This window comes from Puma concolor, chromosome E1 (assembly GCF_028749965.1).
Source record: "Puma concolor isolate L17-30 chromosome E1, mPumCon1.1.hap2, whole genome shotgun sequence".
NCBI lineage: Eukaryota > Metazoa > Chordata > Mammalia > Carnivora > Felidae > Puma > Puma concolor.
In genome coordinates, this window is record NC_141680.1 from 30,396,886 (window position 1) to 30,420,956 (window position 24,071).

Genomic DNA, 24,071 nt, shown 5'->3' on the forward strand with positions numbered 1-24,071 from the left:
CCTGGAGAAGCTCCTGGGGCAGGCAGGGCTGAAGAAAGGAAGGAGCTGGTAGGAAAGCAAAGAAGGTGGGAAGCCACCGGGTGGGAGTCATTTCAGGGTGTTAACTGCCCCTGGAATGCTGGGGGCAGGGTCTCAACTGCAGGATCCAATGGGGATTGAGGGATTAGACAGCATGTCTGGTTTCTTTTTGGAGAAGTTTATTGAGCTATTGAGGAATGGGCAAGAGAGAACCAGGGCAATGGCCGGAGGGCAGGGCAGGGTTACAGGCTTCTTAGAAAGGGGGGCATCCCTCAGGTTTGAAGGTATGAAGGAGAGAAGGAGAGAAAGAACCGATGGAGCCTCCTGGAGCGTGGGGGTTGTGCCTGAGAGCATATGTCATCCTCTGAGCTGAGCAGGGACAACAGGGGCCCAACCCAGAGCAGAAGCTGGGGGAATAAGGTGGGGGTGGGGGTGGAGGAGGAAGGAACAGGACTTGGTAACCAATAGAATATAGGGCAAGGGACACTTGAGATCTGAGGTTCCCAGCTGCCAAAGAGGATGAGGAGGAGGATTGGACAGGCAAAGGCTCGGAGTTCGATTTTAGCCTCCTTGCCTGTGAGGTGTCCGAGGGACCTGCAGGCCTGGCCTGGGAGCCTCTGGGCCCTTATGGCTCAGAGGCAGTGGTAGGAGGGAGGGAAGTTACCCAGGGTGGGTATCAGAGGCAGGGGAGGGGTCTGAGGAAAAGCTTCCAGAAAGACAGCCCTGAAAGGAAGGATAAGGTAGCAATGCCCAAGAAGTGTCCTTCAATGAAGAGCGTCCATTCGAGTGACTGATTTCATTTGATGACTGTATTAATAGCATATTAAAAGATTTTATGAACACTCAGGGGCAAATGCAAATAGCGGCATCTCCAAGTCTGCGGATGCGTTTTCCGGGCTCTGCAGGTGACAGGGAGGAACTGCAGAAGCATCTTGCAAGTAGGCAGAAAAGTGAACCGCACTATGGGCTGGAATAAGGTAACACTCATGATGACATAATTTAGAAGACCGGCAAACAGGATCAATTCCAAGCTCCCAGTTACAACGTCAGGACAGGAGCCAGGAGTCAGCAGGGAGGCAGGAGGCAGTTGGTCTAGATTAAGGGTGTTTGATCTGGGGTCTAGGACTACCTCCTGAGGTTTCAAGCACCTCCCCCCACCCCCCACCCGCAAGGGCATGTACCACCAAGTGAAGGAGCATGAGGTGGGGGGTGGGGTGGAGAGGAGATCCTCAGAGGGTCTGGGCACCCCACCCTGGAGCTGTACTCCAAATGCTAACCTGATGTTGGACCTCCCCAAGGAGGGTGTGGTTCTGAGGTTTCTCCTCCTCACAGGTTCCCAACTTGCTAAAAAAACCTTCCCTTGACATGCAAATGATGGAAACACATGGTGTCTGGGGCACTCTGGTTTGTGGTTTTTACCATCAGATGTCTCTGTGGCTGAGCAGGTTGACTTGTCTCAGCAGAGCTAGGGGGAAGCCCTCAGAGGAAGAGGGGAGAGGGGCTATTCCCTGGAGTCTGGGCCCACATGGGAAGTGGGCCTCCAAGGCAGGCTGTGGGAGAGGAGGGTGCAGACCCTTCGCAAGCTGTCGGGGGCGGGGCTGGAACTGCACCCTCCTCAGACCTCCTATGTAGCTCCTCTTCAACGCAGAATACTGGGCTGTCGCCACCTGCCCCCCACCGCCCCCCCCCCCCCCCCCCGGCCCCACATTGGAGTTTGAAGCCAAACCACATGAAAAAGAATAGTCAAATCTGATCTCCCATTTATTGGACAAGTTCTTCTGTGGAAAATCTTGTCAGGGCTCAGAAGCCCTCAAAAGTGACCGGGGATGCTGGGAGATGGGGAGATGGCAGGAGGTATCTGATGATGTGATGTGATGGATAACAGCTTTGATCTCCTGACCCCCTCCTCACCATCTCCTCCGACCTCGGCATTTTGTTTCCTTCCCGGAGCCCTGGCTTCCCAGGGGCCACCCTTCCCCCACACCGCAGCTGTCCCAGGCCCAGATGTGCGTCGTCCACCGTCTGCACCCGCCCGGGCAGCTCTGCTCGTAGGTGGCCCTCCGAGCCACGCGCTCGGGTCCCCGCCCCACCCCGGCCCGTCTCCGGGAGCGCCTTCCCGGCGCCGGTCCCCGAGCAGGGAGGGGCAGGACGCCCCGCACCCCACTAGCCGGGGGAGACCGAGGCTCCTAGCTCACGCCCTCCGGCCCGCCGGTGGGGGCTCACGGCGGCTGGTACGGGGGCGACGCAGGGGAGACCCCGCCAACCGTCCCCCGGAGCCCCCCAGCCCCGCGACTGTGCCGCTTCCCGCCCCCCCCCCCCCATTCCTGCTTCCCTCCTCTCTCGGAAGGGGTCGGGCCTCCGAGAGGGTCTGGGGGCGCCGCGGCCTGGCCGGCGCCCCGCCCGCGGTCCCGCTCCTCCCCGCGCGGCCCCACTTGTGGCCCCGCCGGCGGCCGCGCAGGGACAGCTGCATTTCTCGCCGCCCGCCGCTAGGAAGCTGGCCTCGCCTCGCATTCTCCGCCTCCCGCGCCCCAGCCGCGCCGCCGCGCCGGGCCCGCCGCCGCCACCGCCGCCACCGCCGCCGGCGCGGGATCGCGGCCCCTCCCCCGCCCGCCGGCCCCTCGGGCCCGCGGGGCAGCGGACGCGCGTGGCGGCTGCTCGGTAAGACCCTTCCTTCGCTCCCCCGCGCGAGCCGGCTCCGGCCCGGCCCGGCGGCCCCACCTTCTCGGGCGCCGATCGCCGCGGCGCTGCCGGGAGGGCCGGGCCGGCGCGAGTTTGATTCCCGGCGCTGCCGCCGCGGCTTCCCGGGAGCCCGCGCCGCCCCAGCCGCGTGCGCCGGGTCGCGGCCCTCGCCTCCTCCCCGAGCCCCCTCCTCACCCAGGCCGTGGGCGCGCGAGGCGGGCGGGCACCGGGGGGCGGGGAGCGGGGAGCGGGGCTCGGGGCTCGAGGGGTGGTCGCGGGCGGGCGGGCGGCGCCGGGATGGGCTGCGAGGCCTCCCCGAGCCGGCGCCGCCCTGAGCCCCTGCCCCGGCCGCTCCCCCTTTTGTGTGGGCGCCCCTCGCAGCGCTGCCCGGGCCTGGGGGCGCTGGCTGGCGGGGGGCGCCTGCTGAGGGCAGAGCTCCTCCTAGGAGGAGGGGAGGCTGGCTTCCCGTCCCCGCCGATGTCACAGGTCGGCTCAGCCTTTTCTGGTCCCACCCGGTCCCCTGGGAGCTGCATCTCCCGGTGGCTCGCTAGGGAAAGTTCAGAACGCACTGTCCCCGCCCCTGCTCCCCCGCCCCTCCGGCTCGGTATGCCCCCGGCTCTAAGCTCCAGGGGGTTGGTGTTGGCGTTTATTCATTCTTTCCTCTTCAGTTTCTCCTTGCATTGTTGCCTTACACCCGGCACTGGCTTGGCCTTTTCTTTTCTCCTTAAAAGAAGTTTTGGCTGCAGGAAATTTTTACTGAAATTAAATTCCTGGAGAGGGACTTGTTTTAGGGGAAAGGAGGTTTTAGATTTTCCTTTATTTTATTAATTTTATTATGTGTGTGTGTGTGTGTGTGTGTGTGTGTGTGTGTGTGTACATTCACACACACACACACACACACACACACGTATGTATTTTGGTGAGAGTGAGGGCAATGACTGGGAGTTTAGATGTAAGATGTCCTAGAGGTGGTGCGGGATGCAAGGAGACCATCTCACTCCCCACCTGGCCCTGAGGCAGGAACACCACCCCACATGGGGAATTACCTTGCCTGTTGGTTATTCTGAGCATCCTGAGCCACCTGGTCCTGCAGAAAGGACTCAGGGAGATGTTCTGGGCCTCTCATGCTCTTTCTCTGGCAGGCATGCTCATCTTTACCGCCTGGTGGAGTTAGCCATGTATGCCTGAACAAGTGAGGGACACAGGGAATTCTCATGGAGGAGGTCACCTTACCATGAGATTTGGCCCCTTTGTGGAATCAAGTGTGAAACCGGGCCCTCTCTGTTGTCAGGGGTCGATGCCATTGGGACCTCTATTTTGAATGGAGGGTGGCATCTCTGGGATGGAGAGAGAAACCTGGCCCACGTCACCAGGAGGCTGAAGGGTGTGTGCAGGAGGGTTGGGTTTGAAATCCGCCTGTCCCCTTTCTGCTGCTGGAAGGAGCAGGAGACAAGGGAACAGGAGTGGTGCGTCAGGCCTGGGCACATCCTTAAACAGGAGAGAGACCTTGGACGACTAGGATGGCCCAGCAGTGGTAACATGACTAGCGGGGGACTTGGGGCCAGAGGCTGGGGTCATGGGCCCCTTTGAGAATCTGGTGAAAGCCCCAGCTCCTGCTGTCTCCAAAGTGCACGTGTGCAGGGACACATTTTGTGTACGCTATCACGATGTTACCATACCCTTTGGAACTGGAACCCCTTGGAAGACCCCCGATCTACAGTCTTGGTCCAGCAAAGTCCATTCAGAACGGTTCTCTCCTTTGTGGCCAGTCAGTGGATAATCCCAGCGTGCGAAGAGTAGACTTCTCAGGAGGTCGTTTCTCATGACCTTCTCATGCAACTTTGGGCGTGTGGCCACGGTGACCTGGGAACTCTGGACCAGAGCCCAGCTCCCTACAGTCAGCCAGAGGATGGGGGCGGATGGCTGGGGCAGGGGGCTTCTCCAGGGGCGGTCTGTGTGGCGAGAAGGCTCTAGGCGCTGCGTGGGGGCCACAGTTCTATCGGATTAGAGGCAAGTATAATTTCACTGGGTATGGAGCCAGGCGCTTTAAGAGCCCCAGCTCATTCTTGGGGAAGAGGGCTTGAGGTGGAAGGAAGAGCTTCAGTGGAGAGTGCAAGTGTGAAAACACTGCCCCTCTTGAGGAGTTTTGGGGCACCGTTGTCCAAGGCCAGGATCCAGGTACCGTAGGTTCCTTTGGACCTTAAACGACAGTGGGGGGCCCAGAGGAGACAGATGTCACCGACCCCAGTGCACCCCAGGAGGTGTGGCCTGCCTTTGGTTTCTTAACCAAAGTGCCCTACTTTGGCTGCTCAGGTGTTCGTGGCACCTACGCTTGCTGTCGGGTCTGGAAGGGCCTTTAGTAGGGGCTTCCATCTCTGACTTCTCTGCTTTGGTGTTGAGAAGCACTTCTGAGGCTCAAGTGCCCCGAGACAGTGGTAGCTCATGGGCATTTTGCTTTATTTAAGTAGCCAGCGCAGCGTTTGGGGTACAGCAGTACCCACACTTGTTCCCTCCTTCAGAGCTTCCTACATTTCCTCAGGAGTGTTCTAAAGCCTTGGGGGCAGGAAGCTGGAGTCAGGCAGGGGTCACCTCTAACTATGCAAAATGGCCCAGAGGAGGAGATGCCTCCATTTCATTGAGCCACAGGAGGCCTTGGAGACGCCATAGTCCAAGTCCCCGAATTTGGGACTTGGAAGTTGTCTTGGTGAGATGTCAGGGTCCTGTGGCAGTGACTAAAATTTCACATTCACTGCTGCTGCCCTGGATAGCACTGGCGACTTGAGGATGCTGGTTGTGGTGGCTCACTCAGTGCTTCTCTGATCTCTGCCTTCAGCGTCCCACTGAGCACGTCTGATCTGTCAGAGCAGTTATAGTGGGCTCGTAATAACGCGGCTATTACGCTTATTTTTAATTTTTGGTTTTTTGTTTTTTTTAGAGAGTGCACATGAGTGGGGGAGGGACCGAGGAGCGGGGGAGACTCTCATGCAGGCTCCACGCTCAGTGCGGAGCCGGACATGGGGCTTGATCCCGCGACTCAAGGATCATGACCTGAGCGGAAACCAAGAATCAGATGCTCAACTGACTGAGCCACCCACAGGGGCCTCTCTTATTATTTTTAAAACAGGTCATAAATGGCAAATGCTATAACAATGCCTGTAAACAGAAACTCCCTTGTAAAATGTGGTCTTTCCATTTCTGTTATGGTGGCACCAAGTGTCTCTGAGGAATGATTGGTGGGATAAAGAGGTTCCAGCTCCTTCTAACCTCCTTCCCCCAGAGGCAGTTGGGGCCCTTTGGTGCCCTCCCCCCCACCCCCTAGCTCAGTGGTTTAGAGCGTAGGATCCGAAGTTAGAGTCCCAGCCCTCTCTCTTCCTCTCTGATTTTAGAAGTGCCTCAGTCTCTCAGATTTAGAAAGCGTGGAAGGAGAGCTAATGTGTATGCCAAAGAATAAATGTTCTTTAGTGTGGAAGCTATTAGTACTATTATTTTTGTTAACTTTTTTTTAATGTTTATTTATTTTTGAGAGAGGGTGTGCGGCAGTGGGGGAGGGGGAGAGGGAGCGGATCCCAAGAGGGCTCTACGCTGACAGCAGCTGCCCCATGTGGGGCTCGAACTCACAAACCACAAGATCATGACCTGAGCCAAAGTCCAATGCTCAACGGACTGAGCCACCCAAGTGCCCCTATTATTACTATTATTATTTCTGCTCATGGGTGCTAATGTTCTGAGGCTCCTTGTTGTTAAGGAAAATCTTTGGTAAAGATTTTACAGTCTAAAGACTGTAGAGGTGGAAGCTGGCTTTAGGAGGAGTAGGATGAAGTGTGTTCAGGCTTTTAAATTATGAGCAAAGGGTTCTGCATGGTGGGGAGATGGGAGCCTGAAATGTCAAGGGTGATGATAGAGAAGCGTAGTTGGGTACAGAATGACTCAGCATCTGTAGCCCTGCTGTGGAACTGACTCTTCTCCCTTCTTTTTGGGTAAGAGAATAAGCTGATGAGAGTAAGGGAGTTGGGAAAGGGTCATAATAAGGTAGGAGAGTTGCATGACTTTTATGTTGATGCTAACATTGGTTCTGGAGAAAGGGAGTGTAGCGGGGGTGGGGGGCAGGCCCCCTATGCAGTCAAGAGTGAAAGCTGCAAGGTGGAGGGGGTTTCGGGAAGGAATAGATCTGCTGAATGATAATTCCAGCACTCCCTGAGCATTTGCTATGGCTCAAAGCCTGTTCCAGGTGCTTCTCACGGATCAGCTCATTTAATTCTCACAAGACTCTATGAGATGTCAGATCTGTTTTTCAGTTAAGAAACAGAGACGTAAAGAGGTTAAATAACTTGCCCAAGATCACATGTCTAGAAGGTGGTAGAGCCAGGATTTGAATCCAAGAGGCCTGTCTCTGTAGAGCTTACATCCTTAAAGAAATTCTGGGCTAGGGGTGGAGAGAGGCGAGGATGGTGGGGCTGGGGCTAAAGGGCTTCGTGCTCTGCTGGAAGGGCAGCCCAGGCCACATTCAGACATCACCAGAAGGTGCCTGGAGTGTTCAGTCTGCCGAGAACCGCTGGCCAAGTGCCAGGCACTCTGCTGGGGCTGACCCCCCGTACAAAGTCATTGAGGCCCCTGCCTGCAAGATGCCTGTGGTCTTGTAGGGGAGACAGGTTAGCCCAGAACTCCACGGCAAGCACTGCTGTGAGACAAAGCACTGCAGAGGGGACGCTCTACTGTCCAGAAGAGCTGGGGTGGGGAAGGCTGCCTGCAAGAGAGGGCACTTGAGCTGAGCGAGAGCAAAGGTGGCCGCTGTCTCCGGGACATCACTCTCCCACTCTGTGAACTTTGATTAGAACCGAGGGTCAAATTTTCTGGATCCTGCAACACCCTGGCTGGGGTGAGGCAGGAACTGGGAAGTGCAGTTGGCTTCCTTGATGTCTTTGTGGTTTTTAAGAGTCACCTCCTGTAATGCTTGCAGTGAACTTGCTGAAGAAGAAATAGAAATCTTCTAAGAGTTACTGCCCAGAGGGGCACCTGGCTGGCTCAGTCGGTGGAGCATGCAACTCTTTTTTCTTTTTAAGTTTATTTAATGAGAGAGAGAGAGAGAGACAGAGAGAAAGAGAGAGAGAGAGCAGGAGAGGGGGAGAGAGATAAAAGAGAGAGAGAGATTCCCAAGCAGGTTCTGCTTTGTCAGCACGATGCGAAGCCGGATGTGGGGGTCGAGCTCATGAACTGTGAGATCATGACCTGAGCAGGAATCAAGAGTTGGATGCTTAGCCCACTGAGCCACCCGGGTGCCGCTGGAGCATGCGACTCGTGATCTCGGGGTTGTAAGTTTGAGCCCCACATTGGGTGTAGGGATTACTTTAAAAAAAAAATAGAGTTACTGCTCAGAGCACAGTGATTCACTCCTGTCTCTCCGAACTTAGAAGCAGAACCAGAGGCAAATGAACGTAAGCTGCGGAGGAAGGACTCGAGTAAGGGATGAGGAAAACGTTCCTTGCAAATAGGATGTGAGATGTGAGAACAAGTGACTCATAGGAGCGGAGGGGAATGGCCTCCCCTGAAGGTCTTTAGAAATGGCAACGAGTTTCATTTGTCTTGGTGGTTTCAGAGATTTCATCTGGAGACAGGAAGATGAAGTAGAGGCCCCTAGAGGTCTGTGTCAGCTCAGCGATAGGAGGGTGAAAGGAGCTGGAATTTCTGAGCTAGAAGATGGCTCAAATCTGGCCTAGGTCCTTATTTTGCCATAACACGGAGTGGCTCATCCATTAGTCAGTGAGCCGGGACACGAAGCACATCTGCCCAACAGCTGGGGTCTTGCCCTGCGCTGATCCCAGTCAGAGTGCTGACTTACCGGGAGTGCCCACGGGGTGGGGTCCAAGCCTTGTGACGAGGCCTGCGGGAAACCCGCAAGGAGTTGACCTTTGGGCTGTTGGCACTAGAGAAAAGCATCAGCTGTGCTCAGATGCTTCTGAGGATGCCTGTTCCCTGCTGGAGCTACTGGGTCATCCAGGTCACCCTGCTGGCCTGGCACCCAGAAGAGCTTTGGGTGCACATTTGGCGCCTTTGGCGAACCTTGCCGAGTGAAAAGTAAATAGCAGAAGTTATTACTCTTTTGCCATACACCTGTTGGGCCAGCACCCTTGTCCTTGCACTTCTGTGTAGCATAGGCTGACAGTAGAATCATTGTCTAATCCCCCCAGGCGCAGAGAAAGGTGTCCCAAAGCATGCTGGGGCGAGGGGAATTGACACAACACAGTTTAGGATCTTCCTCAAAACATACAGTTCTTTGAAAGAACATCAAGGACTGACGTTATGTTCATTTATAATGACCTGCTTTTTTCGTTTGTTTTGGGTTTGTCATTGTTCCTAGCACAAAAGTAAAGGCTGAATTTTCCAAATTGAGGAAAAGCATAAGGATATAGTGATCTAAACTGCATTCAGCAAGAGGGCCACAGAGATCTCTGAAGAGAAACAAGGCTTGCTCTCAGAAGAGAATCTGATTAAGAATGAGCCAATGGGCGCCCGGGTGGCTCAGTCGGTTAAGCGTCCAACTTCGGCTTAAGTCGTGATATCACGGTTTGTGAGTTCGAGCCCTGCATCGAGCCCTGCACTGGCAGTGCAGAGCCTGCTTGGGATTCTCTCCCTCCCTCTCTCTCTCTGCTCCTCCATAACTTGTGCTCTCTCTGTCAAAATAAATAAATTAAAAAAAATAAAGAATGAGCCAAATATGAACAGATGTGGAACAGTGGCTTTGAAATACTGGGTGGTGGGCTTCACTTGCTGGGATTAGTTTAAATGGACTCATGCAAATTAAAACAAAGCAGCAACAGAAATCACTCTGCCTCCTCCTCTAACCTTGTTGTCCCTTGTTTGTTAAGGAAGGAGTAGGTACTAGGGGGCCATTCTCCAGAGCTCTGGTTTGGAGCTCTGTTGAGAAGATTTTCAGTGGTCATGTAGGGTGATCAGGCATAGGAAATGATTTCATTTTGTTCAGGTCTGAGATTAGTTTCGGTTTCAGGCTGTGCCAGGAGCTGAGAGAGCCAGCGAGCTCGGGCGAGCGGCGGGAGGGGTGAGCTGGGAGGGAGCCTCCCCGCTGGCCGCGTGTGGGCCCGTGGTAAGGTGGCCAGACAGGGAGCCCCTGGGTTGCGCAGGGAGAGGAAGAGGATGAATCAGAGATGGAGTCGGGCTAGGAAGCCGTGGAGGGTCTGTGTGTCTGGGGACTGGGATGCGTGATGAGGAAGGGAGTGTATGAAGATATCAACAGGAGTATGTAGGACACAACGTTGTGCAGTTACCTGACTGCTGAGCCACCGGGCCGGGCGGTCACAGGGAAGCTGTGAAACACATTACCTGCGTCAGGTGGGTTTTCCACGAGCAGGTGTAGACCTGAGAGGAGAGCAGGTGTAAGTATGCCACAAGGCCCACACACACCTTGGACTCACATCCTTGAAACTAGCCCCCACTGTGCACATTTTCTTGCATTTGACTTTCCTTAAAAAAAAAAAAAAAAAAAAGAAAGAAAGAAGAAGAAGTCAAATTAAGGTTTGCGCGCTGACAGTTGAGAATTAGCAGACCCTAGCAAGTTTGGGGTGTCCTGTAAGAACTTCAAGCTGTCATTTTTCCAGAGACGGTTTGCGGCCTGTCTGGTTGTTTTACAGGGTATCATTATCCTGGAAAACCAGGAGTTCTCCTCCGCTGGTGGGATCTGGGGAAGGCACACACAGATGTTTCAGTCTATCTTAGCAGTCCCACCACATCATCGCATTTCTCCAAGTCATAAATTCATTTTATTTCTAAAAGAGAGAATCACTGGGGTGCCTGGCTGGCTCAGTCGGTAGAGCATGTGATTCTCGATCTCGGGGATGTGGGTTTGAGCCCCACATTGGGTGTAATGATTACTTAAAAAAATAAAATCTTTTAAAAAAATTTAAATGTTTTATTTATTTTTGAGAGAGAGAGAGAGAGAGAGAGAGACAGACAGACAGAGCATGAGCGGGGGAGGGGCAGAGAGAGAGAGGGAGACACAGAATCTGAAGCAGGCTCCAGGCTCTGAGCTGTCAGCACAGAGCCTGAAGGCAGGGGCTTGAACTCACGGACCACAAGATCATGACCTGAGCCGAAGTCAGATGCCTAACCACCTGAGCCACCCAGGTGCCCCAAAACCTTTTTTTTTTAAAGTTTATTTCTTTATTTTGAGAGAGATAGAGCGTGAGCAGGGGAGGAGCAGAAAGAGAGAGGTAGAAAGAGAGAATCCCAAGCAGCCTTCGTGCTGTCATCACAGAGCTGAATGCGGGACTCGAACTCATGAACCGTGAGATCATGACCTAAGCCGAGATCAAGAGTCGGATGCTTAACCGACTGAGCCACCCACACACCTCCCCCAAATAAAAATCTTTAAAAATAAAAAAATAAGAATTACTGAATTTCGTTTATTTATAAAGTTTATTTATTTATTTTGAGAGAGAGCAAGCAAGCAGAGGAGGGGCAGAGAGAATCCCAAGCAGGCTGTGCACTCTCAGCCCAGAGACCCACGTGGGGCTCGAACCGGAAACCACAAGATCATGACCTCAGCTGAAACCAAGAGGCTTAACTGACTGAGCCACCCAGGTAGCCCTTGAGAATCACTGAATTTTATAGCCAGAAAGGATTTCGAAGCTCTCCCAGCCCGTTCCTGGAAGAATTTGTGATCCTGGGTTGTTAAGGCAGCTCAGAAAGACCTATGGTATGTGGTTAAGAACATGAGTTTGAACGCCGCCTCTGCAGTCGCTGTTGGGTTTTTGGGGCAAGTTAGTCTCTCAGAATCTTGGTTTCCTGACCCACACAATGAGGGTATTGCTGTTCCCTAATAACTGCCAATGAGATCAAATACTTAACGGTTTTTTTAACTTTTTTTTTAAAGTTTATTTTTATTTTTGAGAGAGAGAGCGCGCAAGGGTGGGGGGGGAGCAGAGAGAGAGGGGGACAGAGGCTCTGCAGCAGGCTCTGCACTGACAGCAGAGGGTCTGATGCGGGGCTCAAACCCATGAACCGTGAGATGGTGGCCTGAGCCGAAGTCGGACGCTTGACGGACTGAGCCACCCAGGTGCCCCATGAATCAAATACTTACTGAGTCCTTAGCGCAAGGCTTAGCATATTTGCAAGTTAGCATATTTGCTAACACGTAAGCGTTAGCTGCTGTTGCTGGTGCCAGTTGTTGTTTGTATCATCATTTCGTGAAATGACGTGGTAGTTGGTGGTAGGGCCAGGGCTACATGTGAAATGCTTTTCATTGCTAGCTCTCCAGCATGGCCAGAAGGTGACTTCATCAGTCTTGATATACGACGTGAAGAGCATTCATGGAAGCGCATGTGTAGAAATCTTGTAAGGAGCGTTCATAACAGAGCTAGAAGAGATGGGCTTAGTCCATTTATTAGATACAATTAAGAGTTTGGGCAGGAGCATATGCTTACCAAATAATTTGTTTCCACAAATATCATTACTCATGTTTGGAGGTTCCCTAAATACCAGCTTGGTTACCTCTGCTGGAAAGGTTGGTGTGTTTTCTGATGTTTTTGTGGAACAGTTCTTCTCAAACTGGAAACCTCCATTTCGATGAGTTGTGGCGGCAAGTGAGGCTTTAGGCGTAATGGAAATATTTCTGTAGCCTGGCTGCTATTTATCAAGGGTGAAGACAGTGCGTGTTTAAAAAAACTATGGGCTTGGCAGAAGTCCACACGGCTTAGGCCAGGCCTGCATAAATGTGCTCCCAAATGATTTGCACTGACCTTTTTTGCAAATCGCTGACAGCCTAGGAGCCTCCCGAGGGAGCCCTTTTAGTCTGAAACATTACTGAGGCCCGTACAAGCCTCCGCCGTGAGTGGTCTTTTGACACCTCTGATGGGGTGGCACCTTCTCCTAAGGCCGCTTTGGTGTGTTTTCTTGGAATATGAAAACAAATGGAAATTGATTTTGTTTGGCAAATCCTGCACCCTTCCCTTGAGATACTGCCACTCTCTGGGGGCTACGGAACTGAAATCTGTTTTTGATGCTGATCCATGGCACTTCTTAAATTTCTGTGCCTGAGGGAGGGAGCGTGCGAAAGTGTGAAGCTCGTCAGCGTGTCATTTGGAGTCCAAGACCAGAGGTCCGGTCTCACCCCTGCCACGAATGGACCGTGTCGTTCTGAGCAGATCACCTAACTTCTTGGTTTGTACTTTTCTTGAGGTTAAGCTATTGTTATACCCACAACAACAAATGCCTATTGAACACATCTGCTAAACAGAGCTGTTAATAATAATCCCTATCGCGCAGGATCGTTGTGATGGTCCAGTAATAACAGCTAGCATTTATTCCATGCCTGTTGCCTGCCAGCCACCTTCTTAAGCACATTAATTTATTTACTCAGCCCTATACGAGTATGGTATTATCACCACTTTACTGAGGCACAGAGGGTTGAATCAACTCGCCCGAGATCCTTCAGCTAATTAGTTGAGGAAGTGGGATGCGAACCCAGGAAGCCAGGCTGCTGAGTCTGTAGATGGTGTTTACAAGAGGGCTTTATTCTGTGGTAGCGTTGGACTTTTTATTCTTTCACTGCTCCTCTTCTTTTATTTGAGGAGCCGAGGGAGGGATAAGCTGAGACTGGAGGTAGATTAAGTGTACAGATCACAGTGTTGGAAAGAATGAGGGGACGGAGCATATGAGAGCTTTTTTTGGAGTTATAGGGAAACAGCTGCTTCTAAGTTTGGGACAGAGTTGAGGAGAGCCGCAGGGACAGAGAAGGACGTTTTCTGGGTGGATTTTTACTATCTGCCATGAGGGAGTGCACCGTCTATGGATTTAAGAGCCACGTGCCTCTTTCCCCTTCTATCACATTTTATCTGGAAGCCTGTCTTTAAATCCCAACTCAGCCCTCAGCTGTGACAGCTATAGAAACTTAGAAAATGAGCCAAGGATAGTGAATTCTTGGGACGTGAAAGGAAAGGTGAAGCAAGGGCTTTTTAGTGAATTTCTTCCTCGCTACCAGATTTCTATCAAGGACTTATGGGGATGAGCCATAGAGTGGCTTGCGTTCAATGAAGAGAAGATTGGAAACTTGTGTGACTTCCTTTTTTCTCATGAATCGACTTAATAAGAGACTGAATCATCCTATTAGCTATCATCCTGGAAAAGAAAAAAGAAAGGAGAGAGCAAGGGAGTGGGATGGCATTTGACCAAAACCAGAAGCCTTCTGTGGCAGTCTCCCCAGACAGAGGCCAGGCGGACACGAGGGGCCTTGAGGTTCAAGCCAAGGCTGAGGTCCCTCCAGGGGCTCTGGGAAGAGCTCCCAGCTTCCTGTCACTGCCACCCTCAGCCCTTGCCATCCCTGTGAGGCTCTGGGGAATGAACAGGCCTTAAGGGGAAATGAATAGGGGGTGTAAGGGTCATTTTTAAATGACAAACCACTGGTGAAATTCACACACAGCAGTGATCATTTTGAAGACATTAACATACAAATTCATTACATAAAACTAGACAATTCAAAAACAGCTTTTGACCTTCGGCGATGTGAATGGCTACTTCTGACCCCATCCTGTGAAGGTGGCAGGGGCCCTCCCTGTGCTGATGCCTGATGCCTTGGACCGTCTTTGGGGATCTCTCGGTCTCTTCCGGGACTCCAGACAGGAGGCTTCCAGGTGTGAGCACATCCTGCCTGCCCAGCCCCACCGGCAAGTCGCCCTGTTCTCTGAGTTTGCCAAGAGGCTGGGGAACACATCCTTTTCTGAGCCACTCTTTGTGACCTTTTTGTGGACCTTAATTTGGATTCTGAGCTGAGGCTGGGGTCACCAGGGGAATGTGAAGTCTGCCCGGGAGAGGCGGTGGGGAGGGTTGCAAGGAAGCTCCTCACACCAGCCCCTGGAATGTTAAAAGGGTGGTCGTGTTTTCAGACACTCTCTGGCTTCATGGCACACATTTTCCAGAGTGTTGGCTTTTCTCAACAATGTCTCTCTGTCCCCATTTTGCCTCGTTTTCCTTCCTGCCCCAGCCATCAGCAGCCGCCACTGTTAACAGCTCCCATTCATAAGAGGACTTACTCTGTGTCAAGCATTTCACTTAAGTAATTCAATTTAGTCCTGTATCAGCCCTGTGAGCTCGGGACTGTTGTCTGTTTAGAAGTAGGAGCTGCGACTAAGGACTAAGGTGTGAAGTAACTTGTCCAAATAATGCAGCCATTTACTAGGTAGGATGGTTTTTTGGTTTTAAACTTGTATTGTGAAATTTTTCTTTTCCTTCTTTTTTTAAATGTTTCTTTATTTTGAGAGAGAGGCAGGGGAGGGGCAGAGAGAGAGAGAGAGAGAGAGAGGGACAATCCCAAGCAGGCTCAGCTCTGTCAGTGTAGACCCTGACTCGGGGCTCGATCTCATGAACTGTGAGATCATGACCTGAACTGAAATCAAAAGTTAGATGCTCAACCCACTGAGCCACCCAGGCACCCCTTTTTGTGAAAATTTTCAAATATACACAGAAGTAGAGAGACCAGTATAGTACATTCACATATCCTCATCATCAGACTTCTCCAAGCTTTATTTATGGAGAAGCACTGTCTCCGTGCTTCTGTGGGTTCAGCATACAGCAGATACCACCGTGTGAATTAGAAGACAGGACCCTTTCTCGGGGGACCGAGCTTGGTAAGCAGAGCATAGGCTAGATTCCAGCCCCATTTGCCCCCTTGGATGGGCACCTTGTGAAGTGAACTGCTCACACAACTGTATATGGCAACCCTACGAGCTAACTTCTCGTCTAACTTTTGGCATAAAGGAAGGGGACAATAGCGAGATACCAGTTCTGGACAATGATTATTTCTCTGGTTGGTCCTCAACTATGTGGGGTCAGGAGAGAAAAGCGTAGTCGTTGGAGACTTTTGGGGCTAAGATAAATGAAGTGGGGGGGGGGGTGATTCCCAGAGGAGATCCTTCTGCTACAGAGGAGGGTGCGGGCAGAGGAGTTGTGTCTTCCACTGCTCTTGCTTTCTACCAGCCACCTGCTCTCTTGGTGACTCCTCCCTGATGCCTTCTCTCTTATGTTCTGTGCCCAGGGCAGGGGAAGCACTTGTGTGTGGCCATGAGGCCAGTGGGAGGGGAGCTGGGAGGGAGCAGGGTGTGAAAACCTGCTGTGAACTCACTCTTGGCTGCCACCGTCCTGGAGTTGCTGGGACCAGCTGCCTTTCCCTGCTGGCAGCTTACCTTTTCTCAGAGCTCAGTGTAGCCAGGCGCTGGCTGGGGAGGGGGGGGGGGGGTGGGGCTGGGGGGGTGAGGGGGGAGCTGCTTTCACACCTGTGGAACTGTTCTTTTTTAAAAAAGCCCCAGAGTGGGCATGTGGGTCACCAGATGAGGAGCTTCTTGAGGGAGGGACTGGGTCTTTTTTTTTTTTTTTTTTTTTTGGTACAGTGCTTTTGGCTCTCCCCATTACAGCATTTGGCTCTGGTGCTCTAAAAATATTTGTTAAGCAAATGAATGTTAAAACAAACAAATGTAGCATCCTGCAGACCAGGCAAATGTGCTGAAGGGCACAACAGGTCGAATAACTTGTGAACTTCAGTCAGGAGAGGCTAGACCTGTGCTGTAGTAATAACCAAACCCTAACGTGCCAGGGGCTTGACACAATCTGGGTTTCATTTGTGCTCATGGAGAGTCTGATGCCGTTCAGCAGTCCTCCCCTATCCACACCGTCTGAAATCTGGGACCTTTAAAGTTATCACAGGAGTGGAAGAGAGATGGAGACAGCCCCTGGCTTCTAGCCGCCTCGCAAGGAACAGACACCCCCTACTTCCATTCACATTTCATTGGCGGGAACTAGTCCCATGGATTCAACCTAACCGCTAGCGAGGCTGGGAAACACAGCGGGGCAAAGGGCTGTCTTCCCAGTTTCAAAGGATTTTGTATTTCTTGCCGGTGGCTTTAGTCCATTGGAGTGCCCCCAGCCTAATCACTTATCCTCAGTTATCCGCGTTTTGTTTTGTTTTTTACCTGCCACTTCCTTTAATCCTTTAAGGGGAGGAGGCACGAGATGGCACTGAAGGAGAGTCACACAGCACCGATTGTAACCTCTCCTTTACTACACGTTGGTCATGTGACTTCCATTGAGTCACTTCACCTCTGTGAGCCTCTTTCGTCATTTATAAAAGGAGGATAATAGCGCAGCCCATCTCTTAGTTCAGACTCTACTGACAGCCAGTAACAGAAACCTAGCTTGAGCTATTCGAAACCACAGAGGAATGGAAGATGGAGGGCAGGGACTATGGCTGGCCTCCCAAGTACCTACAAATGCAGGACGCCACTGCTTCCGTGTATGTGTGCCAGAGGTCATGGGCCCTCAGCTTCCAACTAGACCGGTTCTGGTTCCAGTAACCATCAGGCTGAATAGCAGCTCAGAACCTTGATTCAAATTCCTGGTGAAAGAAGCTGGTTGGCCCATTCGTGTCAGCTGTCTCCCGTTGGTCTCATCAGCTGGAGCCAGGAGGCCATGGTCTGTATAGTACCACCAAGGCCTGGGGGGTGACCCTGTGAAGGGGGGTAGAGACGGTCCTCAGAAAGGGGCCTGTGCTTAGCTGGTTCAAGGACTGGCGAGTTGGTTGGGTAATATCTGGAGTGCTGCGTTAATGTGAGCTGGCCTATTGGTGTGCGATTTCTCATTAGGAATCTCGGAGATTGCGCTGCCCCAAAGGGGGATGGGAGAGGTTGTAATCTTGTGAGCAAGGGGCCTGTTTTGAAACAAAAACAAAAGATAAAACTCTCCTAGAGGCAGAGGAGCTGTGTGTGGGAAGGTCACGGAGCCTGGACCCTGGATGGGAGGGAATGGACAGGACTGGCTTGGGGCATTGCCCAGGGTCAAGCTAGGTTCACAGGCCATTAGACCCTAACATGGTGAAACAGAGAGTACCTTGACTGTGCTCTCACCTGCCTAAATATGGATGCTTCTGTAGCTGAAACTGTGATGTGGAAAGGAACTGAGCCCAGGTTATGGCACTTCGTTCCTTGTCTGGCACTGTCCCAGCTGGCTGTGTGACTGTGAACGAGTCACTTCACCTCTCTGGGCTGAGTTCTCTGAAGATCCTGAAGTGCAGTATATGCGTGTGTCTGTGCAAGGTGGGGTTAAGGCCTGGAGTCTGGAATTAAGACAGCTGGGGCCGAGTCCTTATTCTCACTCTGCTAAGCTGTATGAGCGGGGGAAGTGTCTTTACCTCCTTGAGTCTGGGTTTCCTCACTTGTGAAATGATGATATTTGAGGTACCTTCCTCATATGGTTATGGTGGGGATTACATGAAATGAGTGCCCCATAAAATATCGGCTAATACTATTAGCAGAAGCCAAAGCTGGCCACTTGCAGGGACCTGTGACCAGGTAATTCTGTGCCCGCAGACCCTCTGCGTTGGAATGAGCATGAGGGCTGTATAGGGGTGTGGTGGGCCGGGTGCAGCCAGAAGTCCTGACAGGCTAGGGGGCTGGAGGGAGCTTGGGGAGACTGCTGACAGAGGCACGTCTAGCAGGCTGACGCTCAGGTCCTTGTATTCATTCAGTTCTGCCAGCACTGCCAGGTGCCAGGTGAAGCTTACAGCCCCTGGAGTGCCTGCCTGCCCACCATTCTTCCCACGCCCCATCTGCTTCCAGCAATTTGTTGAATTCGGGGGTTGGGGGGCTCCTTCCTTTCAGTCCTGGGGGGTGGGTGCGCGGAGGTTTGGGAGGCTCTGGGTGCAAAAGCGGGCTCAGGGTTGGGATTAAAGTGCTTCCCTTGTGAAACTGCAGACCTCGGAGAGCTGAAAAATAAATGAAGAAACCCTTCTGAGCGCAGAGCAATTTGAGGGCTGAATTATTTAGAGGCTGCTATCCCTCCGGCCGGTCCTGGGGGAAGGGGGGCTAGGGAGGAATGTAGGACCCGCTGGGGCCGAAGGTCCCTGACCCGGCCTGGGCTGCCCCTTTGTCCTGGGGTCAGCGCGGCGGTGGCCTCCCGCAGCCCGGCGACCCCGGCTGGCCTCCCGGGTCCTGCTAGGCTCCGGTGCGAGGCGATAATGAGTTACATAAAGAAGTGACCCCATTAGGGGCCGGTGGGCAGTGTCACCCCCAGCGTGGACGGGTCACCCGCCCTCCTCCAGGGAGCCACTGAAGGGGGCTGCCGCTAGGCTGCTGGGGGGAAGCCCTAATCCTCTTTCGTTTCGTTCAGGATTATGTTTTGAGCCGAAGACTTGAGGAAAAGCAGCGCCTCCAGCAGCTACGGGGCCCCGGAGAGGGTGTCCTGGCGCTGAGGCCTGCTGTGTCCTGCCAGGGGTGGACCGTGGCCATGGCAACTCCTGCCCGGGGCTGCGTAAACACAGGCTTTCAAAGGGGGCCTTGTTCCCTGCGGGAGCCCTTCAGTTCCAGTCCACTGGGGCTTTTCAGGCCTGGGGAGGAAAGGGAGGGCAGCGGGGAGGGGCGGGCCTGCTGGTGCTGGTGAGGAAGTGTCACTCGCGTCCCCCCCCTCTCCCCCGCCCTAGGAATGTTTCCTGGAGGCCCCAGTTTCCAGAGCTCCTGCTTCTGGGGAATGAAAAGAAGCGTAAGCATCAGGAATTCGTTCAGTCTCCAGGCAACAGGGTGTGTGTGTGTGTGTGTGTGTGTGTGTGTGTGTGTGTGTGTGTGTGTGTAATTGAGGGGAGGGAAGGAAGCTTGAAAAAAAAAAATCACTCTCCCTCTGGCCACCTCAGAACGGAAGCCCTCAGTCCCCAGACGGATTTCAGCAAGCTAGACAGGGCCACCGGAAGCAGATCCTTTTGGCAATGAATATCAAATGAGTGTAATCTCACAGAAAACGTCGAATCATTCATTAAGTGTAATGTAACCTCATGGGCAGTTTGTATGCTTATGTATGAGCCAGTGAATTTTTGTGAGAAGGCTGATCTTTGGAGCTTGAATAGACTCCACTGTCTTTGGGGGAGCCTGGCCCTGGGTTCCCCTCCCATCATTTTGTCTTTAAGGTAACCCCGGTGTAAAACCCGGGAAGGATGCATGGCTGATCACTAAACATCCATGTCATTTATAAGGCATCTTCTGTGTGTTGGTTACTAAATGAGTGATGAATGCATTTCCACTAGGGAAGGTGGGGTTGTGACCCGGTCTTTCCCCTTGACGCTGCCCTCCTCTCTGGCCTTGTGTGAAGATGCGGCCAGCAGGTGTGGGGAGGAGAGGAGGCAGAACACAGCTCTGACTGCTCTCTCAACTGTTAAGGTTGGCCAGCCCTCTGTCTGTGAGTTCTGATCCTACTGGGGCTCCTCGAGGGATGTGTGAGAAAAGACCCTAGCCTTTCAGGCTCAGATTTGGACAGCGGGTTCTGAGCCTGCTTATATTATTTTCAAGTCACTGTCAGTCTGAGGACCACAGGGTCCTGTCTGGTACTGCTACCGACCCCCAGTGTCACACCTTACGTTCTGGTCAAGAGGGGTGGGAATCGGGACGCACCTGGGAGGCTCAGTCGGTTGAGCGTCTGAATCTTGATTTTTGCCCAGGGCATGAGTGAAAGGTTGGTGGGATCCAGCCCCATGTCCAGTTCTGCCCTGACATTGTGGAGCCTGCTTGGGATTCTCTCTCTCTTTCTCTCTCTCTGCCCCTCCCCTTCTCATTCTCTCTCTCGCTCGCTCTCTCAAAATAAATAAATAAACATTAAAAAAAAAGAGGGATGGGAATCCACAAAGTTGAGTGAACACAGGTGGGTGCCCTGGCCACTCAGCCAAGTTTCCTCACACCCAAGGGAGAGCATGAAGGGTTCTCATTCACAGGTTGGACACTGAGAGCAGAAGCAGGTGGCTAGATTCTCAGGGACTCTTATGTCTTCTGCCCCCTCCTCCTCTCAAAGCTTGGAAGGGTCTAAATTCTTCTTGTCATTAGCTGCTGAATTTGGGGGAGCTGGTGCTGTTTGAAGCGGCTTCCTCATTTGAAGTTGGAGTGGAGGAGGCTCAATAACTTTCCAAACTTTTCTGATTAACACAAAATAGGGGGAACTGCATGGAGCTTTGTGGAGAGAGAGAGAGAAAAAAGGAAGATATAGTTCATGCTTCTGGAGAGATCCGGTCTAATGGATGAACCAACCAACACATGAAAAGAACATTAAGGGTTTGTAAAGTGACAGACATTCTTGTTTGCTTGTTGAATCTGGGGCCAGAATCAGAATGGTGTGGGATGGGGCCCTGGCGTGGGTGAGTTTTATAAGCTCCCCGGGTGTTCCTCATGTGCCACCAGTGTCCCAGGGCACTGTTCACAAATGGGGATGGTTCTGTTTCCCAGGAGACATTGGTTGTGTCTGGAGATATTTTTGGTTGGCATTCCTGGGGTTACTGGCATTTGTGGGTAGAGGCCAGGGACGCCATTACACATCTTCCAATATACAGGATAGACCTCCTCAAAGAGAATGATCTGGTCCCAAATGTCAAGTTAAGACAATGTTAAGAAACCTTGCTCTTGTGACCGCACCAGACCTTCTGGAGATTTGTGTTGAGCAGAAGTCTGAGAGCAGGAAGGACCAGCGGTCGGGTGGAAAGGAGCCAGGTGGGAGCATCGTGCAGGGAGATAGTACATGGTGGGGTTTGGAGGTAGGAGAATGTGATTTGGTTTTTGCAAAGGGAGAAAGGCTTGCGGTTGCATGAAAGTCATCTGAGACGTAGAAGGAGGTTTTCAGCCATGTGTCCCCTGGAGTTGGGCTTGCATCGGGTCGGAGGGACTTTTGGTTGGGACATCAAGCCCTTCTGACTGTTGGCTGTGTATGTCAGTGACTCTTAGGCCTCTGTCCGCTCTGTGTGAGTGAAGGAGCCCCTGTCAGGTACCATCCAGTCCCACTCTGGGGCTGGCTTTCCCTGAGCTCATGCATATGGGAAAGCTGCCCGCCATCCCTCTGGCACCAGGAACAGGCAGTGCCGTTTGCCTTAGTTAATGGCTTCGTGCGTGGCCCCTTCTTTCGTGTCCTCCCTGCTTTTTAGGGAAGGTGAGGAGAGGCCCAAGTCTGCTGAGTGCATGCTGTCTGCCCACTTCCTAATGGTCCTGGCTCATGGCCGTTGGTCTGTCATGTTTTTGAATAAACGAATGAATCCTTGAATGAATGGAAGATCGGGGCCTTCCGCAGTGAATTGCCCCTTGTATAAGTACATAGTCCTTCAGTCCTTGTGCCATAAGTTGTAATAGGAGAGGCTGCGATTGGCAATAAGGAGGAAGGTCTCTATTGTCAAGAATTTCCAGGGAGTAGAACGCATAACCGGAGGGTCACCTGAGGGAAGTGGGGGCCGTTCGTCTTTGGAGAAGAGCTGGCCTTTTCTGGCTGCAGGATTGGCCACCGAGGGGCCATTTTTGCCCTCCCAGGGTGACCCACATTACGTTCCCTCCTCTGAGGCTTCCAGCTTTTAATTAGATTTCTTAGCTCTTAGAGTAGACGTGAATATCCTTTTATAAGGAGTAAAAAGTGCTGTCCGAACACGCACGTGTAGTAATTCTCCTGGGGCATCACTGCTGGACATCCACAGCCTGGCACTCTGGCACGAGCGGAGCGAGGCCGTGAGCACAGTTCAGCCAAAACACCCCCTCTCCTAGGGTATGCTTAGAGGCAGCATTCCTCTGAATGTCTGCTCCTGCTTCTGAGCTGGCTTTTCTCTGCCTTCAGTCAAACCCTTGGGACAGAAAGGGCTTCTGTTGGTGCAACTCAGGAGAAAAGGGCCCTGGATGTCCCAGGCTCAGGCTGGTGTGGTAAAGGGTGTGTTTCAAGGGCTGCCTGTGAGCTGAGCCCAATCCTACCTTCCTCATAGCCAGGCCCGAGTAGTGAGCCTCTTCTTAGACCCTTTGCTAGACTCTGGCTGGCTTTGTCAGGCGAAGTTTCTGGCACCTGCCTCATCTGCCCTGGTGTGCTTGTGCAGTTAGAACCTTGCTGCTCAAAGTCCAGACTCCGGACTGACAGCCCTCACATCACCTTATTAGAAACGGGGAGTCTCAGGCCCCACCTCAGACTGCCAGAGTCAGTCTGCGTTTTACCAAGATCCCTGGTGGGTCATGTGCACGTTCGAGTCTGAGAAGCACCATGCTAGAAGACTTTGCATGCTGAGTGGACAACTGAGGGGATGGCTGGAGGCTCGCACACATATGCCCCCGTCTTTGCAGAGTGCTTTAGAACAGGGCTTTTTTGGGGCGTCTGGGTGGCTCAGTTGGTTAAGCGTCTGACTTCGGCTCAGGTCGTGATCTCATGGTTCATGAGGGCCTCATGGGGTTCAAGCCCCTCATGGGGTTCTGGGCTGACAGCTCACAGCCTGGAGCCTGCTTCAGATTGTGTGTCTCCCTCTCTCTCTGGCCCTCCCCTGCTTGCTCTCTGTCTCTGTCTCAAAAATGAATAAACATTAAAAAATGTTTTTAAAATAGAACAGGGCTTCTTCAACCAGCTGAGGTGAAGGATGGGTTGTTTTCATTCATTCAGGGAAGGGTATGGGGTCCCAATGTATGACCAGTCTGCACAAGTCTGACAGTGTCTGAACGGCTCTGTATGTGTTCCCTGTTCTAAGAGGCAAGTCCACCACCACCTGCTGGGTTGCTGTGGCAATGTCAAATTGCTAGAAACGTCTTTAAATCTACTTTCTTTTCCTGTACTTAACTTGCCAGGGACCCATAACTAACAGTTTGTGGATGGTCTGTGGACTTGCTTTCAGTGGTCCTGGTCTAGAACCCCGTGTTTAGGGTCAGATAGACCCAGGTTTGAACCTTGGCTCTCTCACTTATTTGCTGTGTTTTCTTGGGCAACTGTTTGACCTCTCTGAGCCTTCATTTTGTCATCTGTAAATCAGAGATGATAATGTCCTTACCTCATAGGATTGGGATGAGGATTAAATGAGGAAAGCACAGAGCCCAGCGCACAGAATGCACACTTAATGATATTGTCTGTCCAATGGCACTACTGTTATTGTTTAATGTCTTGGAACATCTGAAAATGAAGACAGTAGTGCTGGTTAAAGGATGCCTTTGTTTCTAGATATATAGTGGTCTTTAAAACTAGCAAATTCCTTTGGGACAGAAACATTTTTCCCCTGCTAACTTCTGGTAGTTTAGGGCTGCTGATAATGAATTTTCCTCTGTATGGATCCAAGCGAAACCCAAAATCAGAATTAAGACAGTGTTGGAACTTGTTTTTAAGTGATGGAAAGAAATAGTAAGCACTGTAGGAAATCCCTATCGTCCCGCAGGGCCTCGCTCTGAAAGCTTTCCCTTCCCTCTACCTGGGTGGACTTTCAGTGCCAAGTTGCCTAATTCTAAACTGCCAGTACATCCTTCCTTTCTGGAAATTCAGGCTGCCCTCTTGGCTATTTCTTCAGAGGAAAGAGGTAAAGGGAAGATGTAGAGGACCCAAGTCAGAAGATCTGTGTTCTAGAGTCATCTTAGCAA

General features: G+C 52.2%; 1 protein-coding gene across 2 annotated transcripts in view; it reads left to right on the forward strand.

The window, feature by feature from the left end:
• The first annotated feature begins 2,521 nt into the window (after positions 1 to 2,521).
• CUEDC1 (CUE domain containing 1) overlaps positions 2,522 to 24,071 on the forward strand; it is an 82,061-nt gene continuing 60,511 nt past the window's right edge. For both annotated transcript variants that reach the window (XM_086686873.1, XM_086686874.1), the window contains exon 1: positions 2,522 to 2,676. The gene's annotated coding sequence lies outside the window, so the exon portion shown is untranslated. The remainder of the gene's footprint in view (positions 2,677 to 24,071) is intronic.